We start from the raw sequence: 19,333 nt of genomic DNA on the forward strand, positions 1-19,333 counted from the left end.
TCAGGTGCCCCTGAATTTCTTTTTTAAAAATCTATTTTAAATAAATAAATAAATAAATAAATAAATAAATAAATAAATATATACACATACACACACACACATATAGGTAATCACTACACCCAATGTGGGGTTTAAACTCACAACCCTGAGATCAAGAATAGGATGCCCTACTGACTGAGCCAACCAGGCGCCCCTCTATGAATTTCTTTTTTACATTCGGATTTTGTCCTGTTTTTACTCTTTCCCATTCTGAAATAGCCAGCTTCAGTTTAGAACAAAATTAATTTCTTTTCCTTCAACAAAATGCATCTCCATTCCTTATGCTTTTTCTTACTGAAAATATAGATTCTACTTTCCTTGCACACAGAGATGTTTCCCTTATAATTTCTAGTAGCTTTAATTACTCTAATTATATTAGAATTTTTAATCTTTAAAAACTTTATTTTCTACTGAAAATTAAGAAGTGAACAATTGTGGACTGTCTCTTACGCTAGCATTCTGTGGCTTGGCAAATACAGAAATACTTTTTGCAATTTTCCAAAACATATGCTTTCTCATAGTAAATTTTTCAGTATGACACAAGACATGTTTATTAACGGACCCAAATATCATTAATTCCTTTGTAAAAGAAGCCAAATGTGGATAAACCTATTTTTAGTAATGTTTCAGTATTTTATTTTATTTGGAGATGATCTAGATATTCAATAAACTTGCCTTAATTCATCATTTAACTTAACTTACCAAAACTAAGTTTTTGGGTAACCAAAAGGTTTTGGAAACTATTTGTTTGAAAATTCACCTAGAAACTCTTATCCCATTTACATCTATGTAAAGCATTTGTTCTTAAAATTATGTTTAGATTACTTATGAAAACTGTATTAGACATTAGACAAAGTTACGCATTATCCCACATTATTTTTCTGGCTGACTAATTTTGTAACACAGAAAACATTTACTTTATAGATTGGTAAACCCAAGTACAATAAAAGTTGTATGTCTATATTATATTCATTCTACGTTGATAACTGCACAGACATGTCTATTTTTTTCTAAAGATTTTATTTATTTTTAAGTAATCTCCACACCCAGTGTGAGGCTTGAACTCACAACCCCAAAATCAAGAGTCACACGCTCCACCAACTGAGCCAGCCAGGTGCCCCTGGACATGTCTATTTTTTTTTTTTTTAAGATTTTATTTATTAATTTGAGACAGAGAGTGAGCAAGAGTGAGAACATGAGTGGGGTGGGGGGGCGGGTACAGAGGGAGAGGGAGAAGCAGACTCCCCACTGAGCAGGGAGCCAGACACGGGGCTCAATTCCAGGACTCCGGGATCATGACCTGAGCCGAAGGCAGATGCTCAACCGACTGAGACACCCAGGTGCCTCGGCATGTCTATTTTAATTAAACCAACAAATTTAAACTAGCTTTTATTCACTGAAGATTATCTTAGAACATATGAACTTGAAACAAAAAAAAAGACCAAAAACATTTGGGTTAGTTTTCCTATTTTTAAGAGCTCTAGGAATCCTTCCACAAAGGCTTTAGAAGATTCCACTCCCCACCCTCTGCCTGGGTATATAGTTTTATTGTAGTTTAGGGGAGAGGGCCTAAAAAAATTCCTATCAGATTTTGAATATCAGCTTGCAATTTAGCCAACTGCTAAAAAAAATCTCTTTATATAGCTCATCAGTTTTCAGCTGAGACGAACAGTAAATATTTCTGGCAGTATTTAACAACCCCTTGGATTCAAGAGACATTTAGAAAGAGCACACAAAAGATATTTTGTTTTCCTTTCTCTATTGAGATTTGGGAGAGTCAAGTCTGATAAGAATTCTCACCCTTAGCCAGCTTTAGTTAGCTTCCCCAGGATCCCATCTATAAGCTCCTAGTAGGGTTTAAAGTAGAGTGAAGCTCCAGTATCTACTAGAATTCACCAAGGTTTTTCATTCATTTTTAGTTTTCCCTTAGTTGTTTAAGGGAATTATGTAGCATTTTACTAGAAAATGTCTCAGAGTTTCATCAACTCTGGGAGGGGCCCATATGAGGTCCCTTCTTGGAGCATAGATTTGGGATTGTCTGTAAGGCCACTAATTTGGTGGATTTTGTTTATAGTCTTGTCCCAAAGTCCCTTCCCAAAGAGCAAAGTGCTTAGTGCTCATAATGTTTGGTCAGACCAGTGGCCTCTCATCCTAGTTTCTGCCATTTTATCAATCTATTAATCTTAGGAGGTATTACATTTACAAAAATTTTTGAGGGTTTTCTGTGGGTTTTGGAAATTTTTAAATATGGCCCTTGGTTTGGCCTTTGACCAAGGAGTAAAAGATAGTTGAACAGGATCTGTAGCCTTAGGTGGTCTTATTGTAAAAGGTAAAACTGTTTAATAGCCTTTTCAAAGTGAAAAAAGCTATTGAGACAGAGGATTACTTGAGTAAATACTCAGATAAAGGAAGATAGAGGGAAGTGGTAGGGGTTATATCAGTCTTATGGTCTATTATTTTAGGTACCTCTTATATTTTTAATTTTTCATTAGCCTTTCACAACAGAACTTTCATTATAGGTATTTTGGAATTTTGAAGCACTTTGGAGGTTTCTGTATGCCAATTAAAATAGGTTTCCCATTCCATTTGTTTGACTTGGAAACCCATGCTTTTAAGTGCACTTTTAAAAACGAACTTACCTAATTCGAACATTCCTCAAAATGGCCATTGTAATTCTCTTAAAGGCTGGCAGCAGTTAGGTAGGAACCTAGCCACAAGTAGAATTTAACCTACATTTTGGTCCAGTCATATCTAGCCACAAATAGGGTATAGCCCACATTTCTGTCTAGCCGTATTTTAGAGCCTTCAACTGCACAGTTACCAAGCCCAGTTCTCAGGACACAAAAGCTTAGCATAATTTTGCCTTTTTTTCTTTTTTTTTTTAAGATTTTATTTATTTCTTTGACAAAGAGAGAGCACAAGCAGGGAGAGCAGGAGGCAGAGGGAGAGGGAGAAGCAGGCTCCCCACGGAGCAGAAGCCCAACACAAAGCTTGATCCCAGGACCCTGGGATCATGACCTGAGTCGAAGGCAGATGCTCAACCAACTGAGCCACCCAGATGCCCCATTTTGCCATTTTTGTAGATATCTATAGCTTCTGGAACCATAGCTCTTGGATATATTTTATGTCTAAGAACTATGCTCATGGCCTTCGGGAGGCATGCTGGAAGGTGGTGTACTTAACTCTTTTAGCAATCTCATTTTTTTGACTAAGCTTTTGGGTCTCTTGGAGCCCAACTAACACCCAAGAGGGATGTGCCACTGGGTTGGGGATTTTATGGTATTTTACAATGTACCTTGTTGTACGGAAATTCTTTTGAGGTTGGCAGGTGACCTAGTGTCCATCTAACCTGTTTTGTAATCAACTTATCCTAACATAGGAGTCTTCAAGTTAGGTGGCACACAAGTACTCTGTCAGCTTCTAAGTGCTCCACCCAGGTTCACCAATTTTGTGGCTTTTTTTTTTGCCTCCAAGATTCCCATTAGCAATAGCCTTTACTTAAAAAAAAAAAAAAAAAAAAATGTTATTCACCTTAGGCCTCTCACTGGACCCTGTCCAGTTTAATTTAAACCCAGTCTGGATCCAAATCCATTCTGGTTTTTAAGTTGGACCGAGTCTGATTCTGGACTAAATCCAAGTTTTACAAAGGGCCCAGTTCAACTCAGGATCCAATCTGGTAACCATCATTAGTTCCCAGCATGAAATTTGGGAAAGTGGGGAGAGAGAATTCAGGGAGGGATTCCAATCAAATGAGGAACTGTGGAAAGTCACTTAGATTGGGAGCTCCATGCAAAGAGAGATGAGCTCAGAACTTAGAGGAACTTACCCATGGCCCTCAGAAATAGCAAGAAAGAGTACTCAAAAGGGTTTTTGGGTACCATACCCGTGATTCTCATTGTCCCTGAAGCTGTTGGAAGTCTCCTTCAGCCCTGCACTGCCACCAAATCTGTTAAACAACAAAATTCAATTAAGTAAATTAAAAGATACAATTGGCTTTATTCAACAACTCATGAATCAGGCAGTGTCCCATCTAGCAAACAGAAAGGAGCTCTGAAGAGCTGTAGAAAAAGAAAGGTTTCTAAAGGCAGAAAGGGGAAAAGAAATGGAAGTTATCAGCAAAGAGTGCATTGTTTCAGGCAAGGTTGCCTTCCAAAGAGTGATAGAAAGATTCTATCAGGCAGATTTATTCACTAGCCACTGACCAAGTAATTCCAGATTGATTGGTTAAAGGTTACATTTCCAGGGACCCCTGGGTGGCTCAGTTGGTTAAGTGTCTGCCTTCAGCTTGGGTCATGTTCCCAGGGTCCTGGGATCGAGTCCCAAATTGGGCTCCTTGCTCAGCAGGGAGCCTGCTTCTCCCTCTGCCTGCCGCTCCTCCTGCTTGTGCTCTCTCGCTCTCTCTGAGGAAAAAAAAAAAATTACATTCCCAGGAGAAGCTGAAACTGCAATTAGATTAAGTATTAAGTTTTGGTTTGCTGACATGGGGCTCAGCATCAGTGACTCTGTTTTGGATTGGTTATCTTGTAGCCAGGACACAGGGGTGCAAGAGCACCTAGCTTTGTGGACCCTAAACAGATTGACTTTGGCCACTTGCCACTGACAAAATCCAGAGGCAGAGAGACGAGTGGTGGTGAAGCAAGAAAGGCATTTATTTCAGAGAGGCCAACACTGGGAAGATAGTGGACTAATCTCTCAAAGACTGTCTCCTAAGTGCTGAAAATACTTCTAGGTTTATATAAAGAAAATGTGGGACAAAGGTTGGTGGGTACATGCAGGTGGGCAGTAAAGGTCAGGTCAGTCACAACGACTGGGGTCTTGCTGTCTCAGGGCAGTCCTTATTGCTTGGGGGGGGTAGTTTTGCTTCCCATCATGGGATGCTTTGCCCGCCGGGTCTTTTGTGTAAGTTAGAGATAATCCAGAAAGAAGAACTTAAATCAATTAGAAGTTTGAGGATGAAATGGCGGTAGCCCTCTGTCAATCCCTTTTTAACACTAGATTATATCTTTTTTTTTTTTTAAGGTTTTATTTATTTATTTGACAGAGAGAGAGAGCATAAGCAGGGGAGCGACAGGCAGAGGGAGAGGGAGAAGCAGGCTCCCCGCTGAGCAGGGAGCCCCAATGTGGGGCTCCATCCCAGGACCCTGAGATCATGACCTGAGCTGAAGGCAGATGCTTAACCGACTGAGCCACCCAGGCACCCCTAGATTATAGCTTTTTGAACAGAGTGTAATTTATTGTTTCGTAGGTAATTAGTTGATCCTTGAGTAAATGAATTTATGTTCCAGAAATATTTAAGGCAAACTTAAGTTTCTTCTTTTTGAAAAAAAACAAAGTTAAAAATTGTTCATTTAGGGGCACCTGGCTGGCTCAATTGGTAGAGCATGAGACTCTTGATCTCAGGGTTGTGAGTTCAAGCCCCACGTTGAGTGTAGAAATTACTTAAAAAAATAAAATCTTAAAAAAAATTGTTCATTTAAATTATCAGTTTCATTCATATATTTGTACACAATTTGGAAAACACAAAAAAGGAAAGAAAAGAAAAATAATCAAATATTAAAAAATCACTCTAAACATTTTGTATATTTCCTTCTAGCTTTATTTTCTGTGTAACAATTTTTATGAATTTAAATGTTTTATGTAGTTAAAAGGGTGGTTAAAAATATACATACATACATACATATGTGTGTGTGTATATTATATGTACATATATATGTATATATAGCGTAGGGGCCAAAGGGCAGGCCAACCAAAAATGTGGTACTTTGGTATGAAGATTATTCTGAGTTAAAAGCAATCAAAACCCAGCAGATTAAGGAAAAGCTCTTTACCACCCCCTCAACTGACTAAATTTACATTGGAAAGGAGAGCCTGTACCAGGAAGGGAGCTATTAAAAGAGATTCCTCTTTACTTAAGACACTTATTTGCATAAAGGGGCACCCTTTGTTTTCCAAACATCTTCTCTCACCTTCCTACTAAGGTCTTCTTCCCCTTTCTATCTCCAGACCCCTACCCCTCACCTCAGCTCAAGATGTCATATAAATCTCATATTGCCTGACTGTCTTTGGAATTTCATGTTTGTATGGATTTCCTGTACTTACAAAACAAAATTTGATTTTCTCCTGTTAATCTGTTTCATGTCAGTTTAATTCTTACTCCAGCTACAAGGACCTTGAAGGACAGAGAAAATTTTTTCTCCCTGACAATAGGTATATCTCTCTATATAATATATATAGTTATTTATATATATATATAATATATATATAATTATTAGGTGCATATGATTACTATATAGTTACATGTACAATTATTATATATCTTTATTATATTTTATCATGTACATATGTTTCAAATATAAGATTTCTGAGAAGACTTTCTCTTTTAAAATTGTTTATTTTTTTTTAAGTAAGCTCTATGCCCAGTGTGGCCTTGAACTCACAACCCTGAGATCAAGAGTTGCATGCTCTACTGACTGAGCCAGCCAGGCGCCCCTCTGAGACTTTTGTTAAAGGCTAATATTTCTAACATGATTACTAATTATACTGTTAGACTATTTTAAAAACACTTTCTTTTAAGTACTCTTTTTGGCTGTGTAAGAGGTAGCCAAATACATTTCCAAGTATTTAGCAGTATGAGTATACAATCATATTAAGGAGCGGATTAATTAACTTTTAAAAAAAATAATAGAATTTTTACAGTAAACTCGGAACTTTTATTGAAGCTTGTGTTCACATTTTTCAAGATTGCTCCATGAGTATTTTCCTAGAAAGTAAATAATCTGTTATTTCCTGCTATGTTGCAATGCTAGGTTATAAGCCAGGTTAATGGAAGATTGCAAATAGAATAGAAATAATTGAGGAAAACATATAATACCCTATAGTTTGTTTGTTTGTTTCTGTTCCAGTTTCTTACTTTTTCTAACATCCCATGAAAGCATTAATGGTGGGGAAATTTAAACTCTAAAATACAAGAGACAGACTAGACACCTGGGTGGCTCAGTTGGTTAAATGTCTGCCTTTGACTCAGGTCATCCCAAGGTCAGGCTCCTTGCTCAGCAGGGAGCCTGCTTCTCCCTCTGCTTGCTGCTCCCCCTGCTTGTGTTCTTTCTCTATTTCTCTAACAAATACATAAAATACTTTAAAAAATAAAAAAATAAAATAATAAAATAAAATACAAGAGAAATGAAATAATTTACATATGTGTTGTAAATATGTACAAGTAAAAGTTACAAAGGTACAGAACTCACCCTTTGCAGCTATGCTAATTTTTTCACACAATAAAGTTGAATATAACATATACTGAAATTTGCAAAGGAAATTGGGAAGGGGGATTTTATCCAAATTCAGCTTGACATTTTCAAATGTCAGTTGCACTTTTTGGAACTGCCTTTGAGAATGTTGTGTATCACTATCTTGAAGTCAAAATATTAAGCATGGCAGGAATGTCTTTGAGGCTAAATACAAAACAAGGGATTCATTCATTCATTCATTTAACATTTACTGACTACTATTATGTCCCTTGTACTTGAGTAGATTCTGTCGTGCAAAGATAGCTGAGACACAGTAGGGAGAGAGACAGGTACAAAATCATAAAAATGATGGTGAATTGTGAAAAACGGTATTATGGTGTAAAGGTGTAAAGAAACACATGCTTGTAACAACAGAGCCCCTGAATACATGAAAACAAAGCCTGTCAAAATTGAAGTGAGAAATAGACAATTCAACAATAATAGTGGGGAGACCAAGACCACACTTTCAATAATCAATATAATGTACACTTTAGATGAATGAATTGTAAGGTATGTGAATTATATCTTAACATACCTGGGTTGTTTTTTTTTTAAAGATATAGAAGGGCTTTGGTAATAAGGACTTCATATGGTAAATGGGCATCTAAAAATAACTCAGCTTTTCTGATTTCCTAAAGGAATATTATCACACACATTTTAAAAATGAAAAAGTATATATATGAGAGAAGTGTATTACATATAATTTTTTAAAACCATCCCTTCTATCACCCAATGATATCTAATTTTTTTTAGCACTTGCTAACATTTAACATTCCATGCACATATTATATTTTTGTTGTAAAATAGATAATGCTGGGGCACTTGGATGGCTCAGTCGGTTAAGGATCTGCCTTAGGCTCAGGTCATGTTCCCAGGGTCAGGCTCCAGCCCCGAGTTGGGCTTCCTGCTCGCTGGGGAGCCTGCTTCTCCCTCTCCCTCTGCTGCTCCCCCTGCTTGTGCTCTCTCTCTCTAATAAATAAAACTTTTTAAAAAATAAATTAATTAAAAATAAAAATAAAAAATAAAATAGATAATGTTTTAAAGTAGCATTAAATATATAATTCACATCCTTTCTAAATCTAAACATCTTGATAATTTCTTAAGCTATTAAATATTCTTTTAAAGCTGTACAGTATTTCATTGTATATCATAACTTATTTAGTCATTCGTCTTTTATGGGTCATTTAGGTTCATTCCAATTTTATGCTACAGGAGATGTAATGCTGTGATGAAAACAGGTATGCAAATTTTTTTTGTAGTTCTAAAAATTGGGACAACTAGCTCAAAAGATATACAATATTGTTAAAGTCTTCGGAATACTTTTACCAAAATATACTTAGAGTAAGAATTAAAAAAAAGGGGGGTGCCTGTGTGGTTCAGTTGGTTAAGCGTCTGCCTTTGGCTCAGGTCATGATCCCAGGGTCCTGGGATCGAGCCCCGCATCGGGCTCCCTGCTCAGCGGGAAGCCTGCTTCTCCCTCTCCCTCTGTCTGCCACTCCCCCTGCTTGTGTGCTCTCTCTCGCTCTCTCTCTGTGTCAATAAGTAAATAAAATCTTTAAAAAAAAAATTAAAAAAAGATTTTATTTATTTATTTGAGAGAGAGAACATGAGTGAGCATGAGTAGGGGAGGGGCAGAGGGAGAAGCAGAGAGAATCTCAACTAAGCGCTCCCCCTCCCCCCACAGTTGGAGCAGGACCATGGGACCTGACCCTAAATCAAGTCAACCCCTTAACTGACTGAGCCACACAGGCGCCCCATGAGTAAGAATTTTACAACAAATTTCTGTCAACATGACAGACAAAGCTGAAATAATATTTGCATAAAAATAATATTTTATTTTTGAGGCACCTTGGCTGGCTCATTCGGTAAAGCATGGGACTCTTGATCTCAGGGTTGTGAGCTCAAGCACCACATTGGGCATGGGGCCTACTTAAAAAAAAAAGAAAAAGAAAAAAAGCATATTTTATCTTTTAATTGCTATTGAGGCTGATTTTTTAGTTCATGTCTACTGCTTATTTGCTACTTCTTTGCAAAGTACATTTCGTGTGCCATGCCTGTTTTTCAATGGGGATATTTATAATTTTTTGACTGAGGAGCTCTCTAAATGTTATGGATATTGACATTTGGTCTATCATATTACTGGAGTCCTTTTATATTCATTTAATTGCCTCTAAAACGCTGGAAACTAGTATGTTATGTTTGCTATTCCTTATCCACTTCCTTCAGTATTCCCTTCTTACATAAACACCAGTTTATCTGTGAAGTGGTGAAAAGATGAATAATCTGTGATTTTTCTGATACACATTAGAAATTATTTGGATTTGAACTAATTTTTACCCTTATTACATAGACTTTATACAATACCCAAATTGAAAATCACAACTGTTCTCCTACCAAATCATCAGATCTTTATCAATTTTACCTTGTTTACCTTTTTTTTTTTTAAGATTTTATTTATTCATTTGACTGAGAGAGAGCACAAGCTGGAGGAGTGGCAGGCAGGGGGAGGGGGAGAAGCAGGCCCCCCACAGATCAGGGGGAGTCCGATGTGGTACTTGATCGCAGGACCCCGGGATCATGACCTGAACCGAAGGCAGTCGCTTAACCAACTGAGGCACACAGGCACCCTGTTTACCTTCTAAAAAGGCAATATTATCCTGTTTATATGTTTTCAGGGAATATACTCATCAATTTAAACGTGCAATGCTTTTCTTCCTAAGTAGAATAATTGTTTAAAGATTGACACAATGGCATATTCTTTATATAGAAAAACAATAAGATTTTAGAGATCATCTTATGTTTCACTTTTTTAATAAAAGAGAAGGTTGTAAAAACATTAATTGATTTAGAAATGTAAACTATCTAGTAAAAAATATTTAACATAAAATTTACCATCTTAATCATTTTTAAGTACACAGTTCAGTAGTGTTAAGTATATTCACATTGTTGTGCAAAAAAATTTCCATCTCCGTGTAAGTTTTTCACATTGGAAATCTGAAACACTATGCCTACGTAAAGACTCCTCTTTTCCCTCTCCCCTTCCATGGTTATCACCATTCCACTTTCTGTCTCTATGAATTTGACTCATATAAGTGGAATCACACAGTATTTGCCTTTTTGTGATTGGTTTATTTCCCTTAGTATAATGTCCTTAAGTTTCATCCATGTTGTAGCATGTGGCTGGATTTCCTTTCTATTTAAGACAGAATGATATTCCATTGCATGTACATACTACATTTTTTAAATCCATTTATCCATTGACTGAGATTTGGGTTGCTTTCACCTCTTGGCTCTTACAAATCGTGCTGCTAGGAACATGGGCATGCACATATTTCTTTGAGACATCATTTTTAATTCTTTTGGATATATACCCAGAAGTAGGATTGCTAGTTCATATGGTCGTTCTATTTTTAATTCTTTGCGGAAACTCCATTGTTTTCCACAGCAATTGCACCATATTTCCTGCCAATGGTGCATAAAGTTTCTAATTTCTCCACAACCTTACCAATACCTGTTCTTTTTTATAATAGTAGCAATCTTAATGGGTGTGAGATGATATCTCATTGTGGTTTTGATTTGCATTTCTATGAGGATTAGTGATGTTGAGCATTTTCTGTGCTTCTTGGCCATTTGTTAATCAGCCCCTTTATTTTTATTTTTACTTTTTTTAAGGGTTTATTTATTTATTTGTTAGAGAATGAGCGCAAGCAGGGGGAGCTGCAGGCAGAGGGAGAAGCAGACTCCCCGCTGAGCAGGGAGCCCGATGCAGGACTCAAGCCCAGAAGCCTGGGACTGAGACCTGAGCCAAAGGCAGACACCCAACCAACTGAGCCACCCAGGTGTCCTAGAATTATTTTACATTAATGACTTTGGCAAAAGAATTATTAATGGCATTGTTTTTTTTATACTGGTATGTAATAGAACTGCAAGATTCTTTACTGCTATGCAGCTTTCAGTAGTTCATTTAAAGATGGAATTTTTTTGCATATCTAATTTTAAAATTTATTTATTTATTTTTAAAGATTTTATTTATTTATTTAACAGAGAGAGACACAGTGAGAGAAGGAACACAAGCAGGGGGAGTGGGAGAGGGAGAAGCAGGCTTCCCACGGAGCAGGGAGCCCGATGTGGGGCTCAATCCCAGGACCCCGGGATCACGACCCAAGCAGAAGGCTGAGCCACACAGGCACCCCTAAAATTTATTTTGTTTAACTGTAAAAATTTTTATTGTTATCTGATATAAATCCTTTACAAGTGAGCCATCTTTCACACTAGAAAATACATGTAAAATATACGGCATATTGTCTAGCGTATAAAAGAAATGCAATAAAAAGTATTTCCTGGGGCGCCTGCGTGGCTCAGTTGGTTGAGCTTCTGCCTTCAGCTCTGGTTGTGATTCCAGGCCAGCGAGCCTGGAATTTTAAAAAAAAAAAAAAATTAAAAAAAAGGAAAAGATTCTCTCTCTCCCTCTGCCCATCTCCCTCCGCCCAAGCCCCTGCTCGTGCTTTCTTGTGCTATCTCAAATAAATAAATTAAAAAACATTATTTCCGAAAAACAAACTGAGGGTTCTAGAGGAGAGGGGGGTGGGAGGATGGGTCAGCCTGGTGATGGGTATTAAAGAGGGCACATTCTGCATGGAGCACTGGGTGTTATACACAAACAATGAATCATGGAACACTACATCAAAAACTAATGATGTATGGTGATTAACATAATAATAAAAATTAAAAAAATAAAAAATAAAAAAACATTATTTCTTAGTAATTAGTATTTAAGCATTTCTATTATTCTTAGAAGATATTTAAAAATATAATTTACCAATGAATTTCTTGCATGGTTGAAAACTTAAAACAGTTAGAAAAAGAAAGATTCTCTCTTTTTTTTTTTTTTCATGTTCACCACAGCTTTTACTGAGAAAAGGAAGTGTTGAGCACCTACTCTGGGCCAGGCATTCTCCACCCATGATATTTAAATACTGAGCTTTAATCCCCATGAGAACCCCTAGAAAGAACACAGCCTCACTTTTTTTTTTTATGATTTATTTATTTATTTGAGAGAGAGAGTGCGCACTCACGCACTCAGGCACTCGAGGGAAAGGAGGGGCAGAGGGAAAGAATCTCAAGTGGACTCCCTGCTGAGCGGGGAGCCCCAGGCAGGGCTGGGTCTCAGGACCCCAAGATCATGATCTCAGCCAAATCAAGAGACCAACACTCAACTGACTGAGCCACCCAGGCGCTCCCACAGCCTTACTTTTATGTTGAAGGTAGGCACAGAGAGGTTGAGCCATTTGCTAGAAGTCACAGAGACTGTTTTTTGTTTTTTAATATTTTATTTATTTATTTGACAGAAAGATACACAGCAAGAGAGGGAACACAAGCAGGGGGAGTGGGAGAGGGAGAAGCAGGCTTCCCGCTGAGCAGGGAGCCCGATGCGGGGTTCGATCCCAGGATCCTGGGATCACGACCCAAGCAGAAGGCAGACGCCCAACACCTGAGCCACACAGGTGTCCCTAGAAGTCACACAGACTTTATTTATTTTTTTTGTCTTTTTTTTTTTTTTTTTTTAAGATTTTATTTATTCACTCGAGACACAGGGATACAGAGAGAGAGAAAGAGAGAGAGAGACAGAGCACGAGCAGGGGGAGAGGCAGAGAAAGAAGCAGGCTCCCCGCTGAGCCAGGAGCCGGTCGTGGGGCTCGATTTCAGGACCCTGGGATCATGACCCGAGCCGAAGGCAGATGCTTAACCATCTGAGCCACCCAGGCGCCCCGTCACACAGACTTTAAAAAAGCATTTGAACTCTGGCTTCTGAGTAAGAGATCTTTTCATTAAAAGCCTTAGAGTCACCATTTGTAGGATACTTGTGTGGGGTCAGGGGGTGGGATAGGGCATCCAGAGCCTCCGGACACCTGGATCTTCTAGTGTGGGGGAGGAGGCTGTCCCTTACCCTATGATCCATGTACATTTTTAGGGAGCAGGATGGGTTTTTGCAAATCTGCCCCTCCATTTTGTGAGACAGAATGTGGGTTCCCCCCCGTGATTGGCTGTGTGAGCGGCTCAGGGCGACTTCCTTGGTGTCAGCCGGGGTTTGCCAAAGCCTGGGTGTCCCAGTGTGAAAAAGGGGGCCTGTGCTTTCGATCATCCGGCTCCAGGCGCTGCGAAAGGACGCTGAGGCTGCGCTGGAACTTCTCAAGAGGTGCAGCCCGTGGCGCCCCCACGCCGCGGCTTCCCCAGAGCAGCCTCTCTCCGGAGCCTGGCTGCCGCCTCGTGGAACTCGGGCAAATGCAGGGCCATCTGACGTGCAGGGTGCTGGTTGTGCAGCAGCTGCTCGCTGGCCTCCTCTCGTGGCCCCCAGAGTTCCCCGCTCCCCAGCAGGCGCACCGTGGGGGCCACGTGCGGCAGTGCCACCTCGCCCGGGTCGCAGGGTCAGCCACCCTCATAGAGCGCCCCCATCAGCAGCTTCACTTCCTGCTCGGAGGCCAGGGCAGCCTCTGTGCGTCTCCTTTGGAGCTGGCGCCACGTGCGATCCGGCTGGGACCCCTGGGACCTGAGCAGGGCGCCCTTGTCTGCGGCCAGTCCGGGCGGATCCCCTGCTGCCCCTGGCTGCGACGCCAGCACCAGCTCCACCATCCACCTCAGGTGGCCCCGCGCTCCTCCAGCGGCGGCACGCAGCCCAGCAAGGCCAGCGCCAGCACCTCGTGTCTCTCCAGAAGTTCCAACCTCAAGCAATGCCCATGGGGAAGTGTGAACAGCTCCAGGCCAGAGGCGACCCTCTTGGCACCCCGCTGAGCCTTGGTTCCCTCCTAGAAGGACTGTAGTCCGGCAGCCCACTAGTAATAGGTAGAGGGCGGCGCTCCCAGGATGGTGCGCCAGGAACGGGCCTTTGGCTTCTGGGGGCCGATTCTGGGGGCCCAGCAGGCGAGAAGGCTTGTTAGGGGGTCAGAAAGAGACCGCAGCCTGGGGTCTTGCAAAATTTCGGTTCTCTTTCTCCTCTTCCTCATCAACTTCCCACCATGCTTCTGGGCCGCCATGGCCAGGGGGTGTTCCTTGGGCGCTGGGCGCACCGTTCGTTGGGAGGCATCCACATCATCCCGGAGCATCACTGAGGGTGTTCAAGGTGGCTTGGTGGGTGCCTTGGCATAAAGCTGCCCGTCAGAGGCCCTGAGGCTGTTAGCAATGGACCCCGGCAGAGCTGGGGTTTTCAGCAATACGGGATCACTACCTGTTCGAGGGAGGCGAGGGAGGGCACATGTGGGCACACCTGAGGCTTCTGGTCCAGACTGGTCTTCTCTTGACGGCCCCATGTGCTCCAGACCTCTAGGTTGACTGCCACTCCACTTCCTAGCCCTGGGCCACTCTATCCGAGCTGGGCTGTCTGGGAGGGAGTCCTCACTAAAGCTGCGTCAAATAGGTCCTTGCTGTATCACAGGCCTGGAGGCCACAGCCCCTATGGCCCGGGACAGCGGACGCTGCCTCGTCACATAGCTAAGAGCCAGGGAGGGCAGGCTTGGGAAACGCTCATCCTCCAGCTGAAAGAGGGCTGTGTGCTGGCCTGGTTGGGGATGCAGGGCCACATGGAGCCCCTCGAAGTAGAGGGCTGAGCCCTGCCAGCAGCAGATCACTGGGGGGCCCCCATGGGACCAGGGACAGGAACTAAAAAGTCCCCACCTTGCTGACAGGAGGCCATGGTAGCAGGGTTGGCTGGCAAACTCCTCTTCGTCCTGTGGCACCTGCATGGGGCTCCTGGGTGTAGAGGGTCCAGGGTTGGAACTCTGTGCTTTCAATAGTCCTAAGTCTTCCGCATCTGGGCTGGGACCCACTGAGCTGTCAAGAGGCTGCCCTCCCCCGCCCCCACCAGCTCCATGTTAAGTGCAGAGTCTGCTTGAGATTCTCTCCTTCTTCCTCTGCCCCTCCCCACCCTCTCTCAAATAAATAAATAAAATTTTTAAAAAATAATATTTTAATAAATGGGTGGTGACAGATGGTAACTATACTTATGATGGTATGCATATCATAATGTGCATAATTGTCAAATCACTATGTTGTACTTCTGAAACTAATATAATATGTCAAGTATACTTCAATTAAAAAGTAAAAAAAAATTTAAGTTTAATTTCTATTTTTTATTTATTTGTTAAAGTTTAAATTTTAGAAAATGATACTCCCTAGGGAGCTATTTATAAGTTGTTTTTCTTTTTCTCTTCTTTTTTTTTTTTAAAGATTTTATTTATTTATTTGACGGAGAGAGACACAGCGAGAGAGGGAACACAAGCCGGGGGAGTGGGAGAGGGAGAAGCAGGCTTCCTGCCGAGCAGGGAGCCCGATGTGGGGCTCGATTCCAGGGCCCTGGGATCATGACCTGAGCCAAGGGCAGACTCTTAACAACTGAGCCACCCAGGTGCCCCAGTATAAGTTGTTTGTCTTTATTTAAAAATTCATTAAAATCTTGAAGACAATTTAATAAAGTTACCATTATTTCGATCAGATGTGTTACTTTTATTATCTTCAATCTCAGGTTAGAAAAAATAATTTATTCAATTAATTCCTTTTGACATTACTCATTTTTATGAATGTAAAGGAGTGTTTACTTTTAAACTCTGGACTTCAAGTGACGTAAAGCATCAACTTGTCTTTAGATGTCATAAAGGCTTTTATACTGAGACACTAAAAAAATGTATCCCATGATAATAACTAGGTTATCACAACAGGAGAGTATAAAGCTTTCTTTTTTTTCTTAAGATTTTATTTTTGTGAGAGAGAGAGAGCACACTTGCGCAAGTAGGGGTGGGGGGCAGAGGGAGAAGCAGGGAGCTGGATTCCGGACTGGATCGCAGGACCCTAGGATCACGACCTGAGCCGAAGGCAGAGGCTTAACTGACTAAGCCATCCAGGTGCCCTGAAGAATATGAAGCTTTCTTTTCTTTTTAAAGACTATTTATTTGAGAGAGAGAGAGAGCACGCGCACAGGCAGCACACAAATGCACGCATATGTGGGGAGGGGCAGAGGGAAAGGGAGAGAGTCTTAAGCAGAGTGCGCTGAGCTTGGAGCCTGACTCAGGGCTGGATCTCATGACCCTGAGATCAGGACCTGAGCCAAAATCAAGAGTCCAATGCTTAACCTACTGCACCACCCAGGTGCCCCAAGAGTATAAAACTTTCTTAGCATGTGACCTCAAAAATGCCCTTTTGCTAGTGTAACTGAACTAAGGTTGACTTCACTCTTTGATGAGTCACAGATATTACACCAGGTGAGTTGTAGCACAAAGGAAACTTTATTTGCAGCAAATAAGGAGATCACAGGGAATAACTTGCAAAGCTGTGACTTCCTAAGCAAGGATGGATAGGTTCTTTTTATTTAGGGTTAGGATGAATTTTTTTTTTTTTTAAAGATTTTATTTAGGGGCACCTGGGTGGCTCAGTCATTAAGCATCTGCCTTCGGCTCAGGTCATGATCCCAGGGTCTTGGGATCGAGCTCCGCAACAGGCTCCCTGCTCAGCAGGAAGCCTGCTTCTCCCTCTCCCATTCCCCCTGCTTGTATTCCCTCTCTCGCTGTCTCTCTCTCTGTCAAATAAATAAATAAAATCTTAAAAAAAAAAAGATTTTATATATTTATTTGAGACAGAGAGAGAGAATGAGCAGGGAGAAGGGGCAGAGGGAGAGGGAGACTCCCCATGGAACAGGGAACCCAATGTGGGGCTCAATCCCAGGATCCGGAGATCATGACCCGAGCTGAAGGCAAATGCTTAACCGACCGAGCCACCCCAGGTGCCCCAGGATGAATATTTTTAAAAAAGTGATCCTGGGGGGCATCTGGCTGGCTCAGTTGGTAGAGTATGCAACTCTTGATCTTGGGGTCATAAGTTCAAGCCGCACATTGGGTGTAGAGCTTACCTGAAAAAAAAGGATCCTCATCATCATATGTAGAGGTGGGCATAAGGTCATGCATGTACCTTAAGGAAACATGCCTATGCATACATTGCATGTTATGTAAATGAAGCGTGTGTTCCTCCTTGGGTGCAGATTTTAGTATTATAATGATGTAAAGGTAATTGTCAGTCTTTCTGATGAGGGAACAGAAGGCAAGCTGAGGACAAAGCAGAAGCTGACACCCCACGACGCCCCCCCCATGGGATATATGTGACATTCCTCAGGCACTCCTGGCTGCCCTAAAGCTAAGGAAAGGAAAAACAAATAGTTAAACTTACAGAGATCACAATCCTACAAGACATGAGTCTACCTCAGTTTACCAGTCTTAGCAATCTACAAGAACAAAGCATTTCTATCAGTAACCTAGCTTCCAGAAGGAAATGTAGATACAATTAAATGTCCTCATAACCTGCAGCTATTGACAGATACTTGAAGCGGGCAGAATGTAATGTTCCTCCAAGAAGCTCCCAACTATCCTAATGTCAGTGCCTTGTTAGAGGGAAAAACAACCTTAACTTGACAATGGCCAGGCCTCTGGTATCCTGTGAATCTTCTTTAACATATGAAAATCCTTTTGAAACCTCCCTTTTCCTTACCTCCCCCAACCCCATAGTATATAATCAGCCACCCCTCACAACCCCGGGGCAGCAGCTCTTTGTGCCCACAGTCCCTGTCCCTGTGCTTTAATAAGCCACCATTTTGCACCAAAGACCTCTCAAGAATTCTCTTGGTCGTTGGCTCCGGATTCCATCCCACTGAACCTCACCTATATTTCAAAACCCTATCAGTTCTGGAAGTCACTCCATGGTCCATCTGTGCAGGCCAACCCTGGTTCAGTCCAACCCTATTATTTTAGAGATCAAGACACCTAGCTCAAGTGAGGTTACCTTTTCATTTTGCAACACACAGCTAGGAGTTGGCAGAGGAAAACTAGAGATTAGTTTTCTGAGTCACATTATATTGCCAATCAGGGAAACCATGGCAGAGGAAGGTGGTGGGATATTATATTTTTATTTTTTAATTGTCAAGACACACCTAGACACACCTAGAGCATCTTAAAATTTAGAAACTTAGTTAAGTAGTTTAAATTGGAGATAATTCTGCTACCATTTTGAAATACCTACCCTCAAATAAATGGGAGGTCGAAGGAAATGTATCCAAAAAATGAAATTGGGCAAACAATCAACTAAGCTTGTTGTTTTTCTTATCCCTTGTATTTTATTCTGCGACATTAAAAATATACTTTTCATAATTACATTTGCTCGATCAATTCACAAAGTCCTGATAAGGTTTTCCACGAGCAACATGCTTCCCATGTTCTCATCTGTTTAAAGCTCTTATTATCTTTGCTTCTTTTCTCTTTCCACTACGTTGGACACGGTGCCTCTCCTCCCCCACCCCCAGCCTTTTTTTCTCATTAGGATTGCAGGTTCGTGAGTTCCATTATTTAAGCTCAGACAGAGAGAAGAGATGTAATTGAGGTCCTTCCTAGAGTAGAGCCCAGAAAAATGTGTGATTCCCTTTTTCTTTTGGACCCTCATCTTTCCCATGCAATGAATAAGAATAGTTTGTGGCAGACCCCCTTGTGCTCACTTACTCTGATACACAGCTGGTGGATTGTTTAGCGCTCGGCATGTAGCCTGACCTGCACCAACAACCAGAGTTGGGGCCAGGCACATAGCTTCTGTCATAGCGGCATGCAGAAAATGCACAAAGCTGAGTTTGGAAAGTGAGAAAAAGGATAAAAATGTCTAAGTATCACATATTCAAACTCTTTTCAGTCGATCCACTTTATATGTGGAAAATCTTACATTCCCTTTATCTGCTTAAGGACAACTTCCAATGGATTAATCGGTATTTTACTGTCTTCCAGTTGGAGTAAAAAATGAAACATCACAATAAACCTGTTATCAGAGATTTTTATTTCTATTTGTTAACAACGCAGGTAGACAAACACACAAATTCGCCTTCTGTATCTAGACTACTGGAGAGCAATTGTTGTTCAAAATGATAATCCAAAAATGTACCTTATGTTCAAACATGGAAAAAGCTCTTTTTGCTTTTTATTAATATAATTCAA

The 19,333-nt window shown here is 41.0% G+C and overlaps 1 pseudogene; it reads right to left on the reverse strand.

Moving 5' to 3' along the window:
* Positions 1-13,402: 13,402 nt before the first annotated feature.
* LOC116624656 lies at positions 13,403-15,061 on the reverse strand (annotated as a pseudogene).
* Between the last annotated feature and the right edge of the window lie 4,272 nt (positions 15,062-19,333).

Source organism: Phoca vitulina, unplaced genomic scaffold (assembly GCF_004348235.1).
Source record: "Phoca vitulina isolate PV1807 unplaced genomic scaffold, GSC_HSeal_1.0 scaffold69, whole genome shotgun sequence".
Classification (NCBI taxonomy): domain Eukaryota; kingdom Metazoa; phylum Chordata; class Mammalia; order Carnivora; family Phocidae; genus Phoca; species Phoca vitulina.